We start from the raw sequence: 6,394 nt of genomic DNA, 5'->3' as shown, positions 1-6,394 counted from the left end.
AACATCTGTAAGACCTTCATCAATCCATTTATTATTTTACTTTTAAATTTAACTTCAAGTGGCAGAAGAAACAAAATTATGTAATGAGACTGTATTTTAGCACTATGTCTTCAAATAGGGAAACCAAAAAAACTTACTACCACCAAAATAAACCAACTAACCTAACTTATTAGGCATGTCTGCAATTTATTTTCCTTTACATGATTTTTTTGGGGGGGGGCGGAAATTTCACTTTCAAAGAATCAAGTCCTTGCAAACAGAGCAATCTCTAAAAATAAAATCCAGTATCTAGATTCTCAAAACTCACAAAACCAAATGGAAATGTCTGGCTGTTAGCCAACAGTGCCAATGCTCAAGTCAGCTTCACATCACAGGGAATAATCTGTAACTAATTTCAGTAGGCAAATTCCAATTCTAAACATTAATTAGAGACTACCATGGTTATTCCCAACCGTGTTGGCAATTGTATTTTTGCTGAATTGTATATGACAAATTTTCTTTGGCAACTTGTTATACTATCAAACCACACAACTGGACAACTATAAAGGTTTGAATTAACTTAGTATTTCAAAAATTTCAAACTTCATAATTATTTATTTTATTTTTTTAAATTCTTATGTTAATCCCCATACATTACATCATTAGTTCTAGATGAAGTGTTCCATGATTCATTGTTTGTGCATAACACCCAGTGCTCCATGCAGAACGTGCCCTCTTTAATACCCATCACCAGGCTAACCCATCCTCCCCCCCCCTCCCCTCTAGAACCCTCAGTTTATTTTTCAGAGTCCATCGTCTCTCATGGTTCGTCTACCCCTCCGATTTCCCCGCTTCATTCTTCCCCTCCTGCTACCTTCTTCTTCTTTTTTTTTTCTTAACATATATTGCATTATTTGTTTCAGAGGTACAGATCTGAGATTCAACAGTCTTGCACAATTCAAACTTCATAATTATTTAAATGTAAATTTCTTATAGATGCATCTTATAAGAAACATGCCTAATGTAATATAATGACAACAAAAGAACTAATAATCATTATTAAAAGCTTTTCAGATATATGTACAAGTACATAATTGAACTCAAACACCAGTGAAAATATTATAAAGTTAGCCCCAATTCACTATCAGACTTCCTGTGATAAAGGATAAATTAAATGTAAAAACTAAAATCTGGGTATCCAACAATTTTTCTGGAAGGCTATTTCAAATGGATTCCAATGGCCTAAACAATGACTAGAATATAATATGAATTCTCACTATAATACCTCATAATACTGATAATGTAATAATTTTTAATCCTTGTTCTATGGAATAAACCTATTTTGGAGGCTTGGCAAAATATTACCAAGAAATTTAAACATGAAAGTCAAGTCCAGATCTATAACTACGAAATATTTTCTATATATAACAAAATCACCAATTTAAATTATAAATGGCTTCCATTAAATATTACCACTCCAAAATTCACACAATGTAAATTAAAATGGTATGGCAGAAAGTGCAATCTAAAAATGTTCACATTTCAAAGATAAATGATGGAAGTTTAGCCAGCAAAAATTCAAGTAGGCATTTATGTAAATATTTTTATGCAAACTTCAATGAGTAAGATATAAGAAATGACTTGTTTCAATAATTTTATGTACAGCTTGCATACATCTTAAAACAAGTACAACTGAAAACATTTCTATGTAAAAGCCACAATAAAGTCCAATGAAATACTAAATAACAGTCTTACAAACTGGTCTCTCAAGAGAATAACAACTGAGTATGGTATTCTAAGAAATGTCCTCGTCTTGATCAATCATTTGTTTTAACTGAAAAGACATCTGCCAGCTTATGTTTTAGAATTTCTGAACCTCTGACTTTAAGGCATAACAAGTATTCTCTACTTTGGCCAAATTTTGTTTTGAAGGTATACAACTTCTTAGAAACCTCATAAGGTCCAGTATTGCCAATGAATGAAAACCCATCATAAACCTGACATAAAAACTGGCTCATTTTAAATGTACCCATCCCCCACACTGTTAATACACATCCACATCAACTCCCCATTTAAAATAGCCATTTCCAGAAGGTAATCAACAGGTGTGATTTTCAGTCTCCAAGTTCCAAACTGCTTCTCCTGTGCATCGGTCGGGGGGGAGTGGATGTCTCGTTTTCTTTTTATATTCTTCTGTTGTAAATATCAATTATTTAATTTCATCCATACTGATAAGTGATCGTGTTTTGATGAAATGTTGAAAAGAAACAGCCTTCACATATTCCTGCAGGCCCGTAGTAATGGCTCTATGGAGCTGATGCATGTCCTCTCCTGAGAGCTCCTGGGCTACTTGTGGTATCTTTTGTCTCCTACCATCCAATTTAATTTCTGATTCAGTCAATATATCTTCCATATCAGGAGCACTTGTAATCCCGTGGAGGAAAAAAATTGTCCTTTTACTTTCAGCAGTTTATATCCTAAGTCTCTCATATTTGTCATGTTTTGCATCAAGTTCCTGCTGAAGTGATCTGAAGGCCACATCACAGGTGAAGATGAATTAACATCCTTCCCTTCTCTTCCTGATTATATGGGGAATTCTCATGCTTCCTTTTTCTGAACCTCCTGATCCTCCTTTGCTGCTCATGTTGTCATGGCCTACAGTGAGATGAGCAGAGGCTGAGGGCCTTAGAGCCAGCGAAGTGCCTAAGGTACTAGCTGGAGAGCCTGCCCAGTATCCCTTTGCAGCCAGCCAAAGTCCACACAGTCAATGTAATAATTTACTTGTTTAAATAACAAACACACACACATATACTTGGCACAACGCCTAATGATACAGTGTATTCTTAGGACAAATTTTGAAAATCAACAGTATTAACTTTAGGAACTGTGGTAAATCTTGGTGTTTGGTTTTGTGTTTATTTGGCTAGGATTTATGCTGTGTTTAATATCTGCCCTAGCTGCCGATGTCAGAGACTAAATTTCTTCGGCAGCTTTTGTGTCTTCTGTTGTCTTGGATTTTCCTTGAGAGTCCTTTTTGAATAGGGTCTGAGTCTTGACAGTTCTTTTCAGCTTTAATTCCCAGTTATCATATATAATAAGCCTGTTGATGTGGCAGTAAGATGTGGGGGCGGGGGAAATGTTCTCTAACAGTAAGATCGAGTTAGGGGTAAGTCTTTTAGTAAGCCTGTGTCCCTGAGCTGTGATCTTCACAAGTGCTTCTCAGTCTTTTTCTTTTCTTTTTTTTTTTTTTTTTTTCCCTCCTTAGGTGACACAGGAAGACTGGGGATGCTGGGTGGGCTGGAGATGGGGATTTCTTTTCCTTCACACTGGTAAAAGAGTTTTCATTATGGGCAAGCCTTTGTTAAGAGAATAGAATTCTCTGAGCATATTCCAAAATGGTTACTTTACCCGTACTCCTATTGGAAGCGCGGTGAGGGGGTGGGGGGGTGGGGCAGGGTTCTCAGATCTTCAGAGTGAGAACCTGGTAGGGCACCTGGAGGGAAAACTACAAAAATGCAGGAGACACTTAGGACTAATCTCCCTGAGGTTTTTATATCTCAAGCCAGTCCACACTAGTCTCAAGCAATTAGTCAACTATATCCTTTATTACTACTGATGCTGGCTCTCATGGCTGCCTCTGTTTCTGATAAACTATAAGCTCTGCACCTCCTTTTCTTTCCAATCGTTCAGCACACTGATTTGCCCTGTGACCTTAATTCCCTGCTGGATCTAAGAGAGGTGGTGATGTATGTTTCTTCAGCTTTTTTCTTGTTATGAGGATGGGAGTGACAACTTCCAAACCCTACATTTGGACTGGGAACTGGAAGTCTAATATTAACTCTCACTTGTATGGCTAATGAACTGTTAGTGGGATGTGATATGGATTACTTTGGGGCCAATGTTTTAAAAGTAAGTGTAAGATTTGCAAGTTTAAGTATAATATCACTCACATTTGCATAATAATAATTGTCAGAAAATTACAGAAGAATTTAAATCTGAAATTAAATAAAATCAAGACAACTCATCCAAAGATGTGTTTATTAAAATTTTACTTAATTTGGGTATGTTGCAGATTTTATTCTAAAACAAATTTATATGATACCATTTTATTTAAACTTTTAAAGCAGGAATACCACTAAAAATTGCCATTGTATTTTTAGTTACATTGGAAAAGGAAGGAGAGTAACAATCAAAATGATGCTTTGGTAACATTTACAAGTAATTGTAAAATGTGTCAAACATTTTCTGATATAAATTAAATTTTTGAGAAACAATTTACTTTTTAAAGACACAACATAGGAAGATAAAAAGTATAAATTTTCTAAATACTGAAAACATACAATATATTTTTTGATTTCCCATGTTTTTATTTTATATGTGTATGAAATTATATGATATATTAGGTGTCATCTAAAAGCTTTTCAGTTTTTTTTGTTATATTTTCTCCAGTTTCTTCTTCTTTGATAGTGTAATTATGCCAGTACTACTGAGAAGGCAATCTTAATATAATTAGTAGTCTATGAAAATGAAGTTGATTCACAGATTCTAAGTTATTTTCCTTTTAACATTCAAGACAGTCTTACTTTGTTGACGATTTTTGTCATGAATGGATGTTATACTTTGTCAAATTATTTTTCTGCATCTATTGAAATGATCATATGGTTCTTATCCTTTCTTTTATTAATGCGGTGTATCATGTTGATGGATTTGTGAATATTGAATCACCCTTGCAACCCAGGAATAAATCCCACTTGATTGTGGTGAATGATTCTTTTAATGTATTGTTGGATTCAGTTTGCTAGTATTTTATTGAGAATTTCTGTATCCATGTTCATCAGGGATACTGGCATGTACTTCTCTTTTTTATTGGAATCTTTATCTGGCTTTGGTATCAAGGTAACGCTGGCCTCATAAAATGAATCTGGAAGTTTTCTTTCCTTTTCTATTTTTTGGAATAATTTGAGAAGAATAGGTATTAACTTTTCTTTAAATGTTTGATAGAATTCGCCTGTGACACTATCTGCCCCTGGGCGTTTGTTTGTTAGGAGATTTCTGATTACAGATTCAATTTCTTAGCTGGTTATTCGTCTCTTCAAGTTTTCTATCTCTTCTTGTTTCAGTTTTGGTAGTTTATATGCTTCTAGGAATTTATTCATTTCACTAGGTTGTCCTTTTTTGTTGGCATGCAGTTTTTTCATAAAATTCTCTTATAATTGTTTGTATTTCTCCTTTCTCATTTGTGATTTTACTTATTTGGGTCCTTTTTCTTTTCTTTTTGTAAGTCTGGCTCAAGGTTTATCAATTTTATTAATTTTTTCAAAGTACCAGCTCCTGGTTTCATTGGTTTGTTCTACTGTTGTTGTTTTTGTTTTTTCAGTTTCTATATCATATATTTCTGCTTGAATCTTTATTATTTCCTTCCTTCTGTTGGCTTTAGACTTTGTGTAGAGGGAAAATACCTCACAATAATAAAGTCCATATACAAGAAACCCATAATTAATCTCATCCTCAATGGGGAAAAATTGAGAGCTTTTCCTCTACAGTCAGGAAAAAGACAGGGATATCCACTCTCACCATTGTTATTTCACATAGTACTGGAAGTCCTAGACTCAGCAATCAGACAAGAAAAAGAAATAAAAGGCATCCAAATCAGCAAGGAAGAAGTCAAACTTTCACTATTCACAGATGACATGATACTCTATGTAGAAAACCCAAAAAGACTCCACCAAAAATTTGCCAGAACTGATATGAGAATTTAGTACTGTCATAGAATACAAAATCAATATACAGAAATCTATTGCATTCTACACACTAATAATGAAGCAACAAAAACAGAAATTAAGGAACCAATTTCATTTACAATTTCACTAAAAACAGTAAGATACTTAGGAATAATCCTAACCAAAGAGGTAAAAGGCCTCTACTTTGAAAACTATAAGAGACTGATGATGGAAGAAATTGAAGACAACGTAAAGAAATGGAAAAACATTCCATGCTCATGGATTGGAAGAATATTGTTAAAATGTCTCTATTACCCAAAGCATTCTACATATTTAATGCAATCCCTATCATAATTTCAATGCATTTTTCACAGACCTAGAATCAACATCCTAAAATTTGTATGGAAATACAAAAGACCCCAAGTAGCCAAAGCAACCTTGAAAAAGAAAAGCAAAGCTGGAGGCATCAAAATTCCGGACTACAAGTTATATTACAAAGCTGTAGTGATCAAGACAGTATATTACTGACATAAAAACAGACACACAGATCAATAGGACAGAATAGAAAACCCAGAGATGAACCCACAGCAGAACAGAAAAGAATATCCATTTTCTTCAACAAATGGTGTTGGGAAAACTAGACAGCAACATGTCCAATAATGAAACTGAACCACTTTCTTACACCATACACAAAA

General features: G+C 34.2%; 1 pseudogene; it reads right to left on the bottom strand.

Moving 5' to 3' along the window:
- Positions 1 to 1,774: 1,774 nt before the first annotated feature.
- On the bottom strand, positions 1,775 to 2,623 carry LOC123845327 (translin-associated protein X-like; annotated as a pseudogene).
- Between the last annotated feature and the right edge of the window lie 3,771 nt (positions 2,624 to 6,394).

This window comes from Mirounga angustirostris, unplaced genomic scaffold (assembly GCF_029215605.1).
Source record: "Mirounga angustirostris isolate CCGP_5_RB_7025 unplaced genomic scaffold, mMirAng1.0.hap1 SCAF_6, whole genome shotgun sequence".
NCBI lineage: Eukaryota > Metazoa > Chordata > Mammalia > Carnivora > Phocidae > Mirounga > Mirounga angustirostris.
The sequence above is the reverse complement of the archived record's forward strand: the minus strand, read 5'-3'. Positions and strand labels throughout refer to the sequence as shown.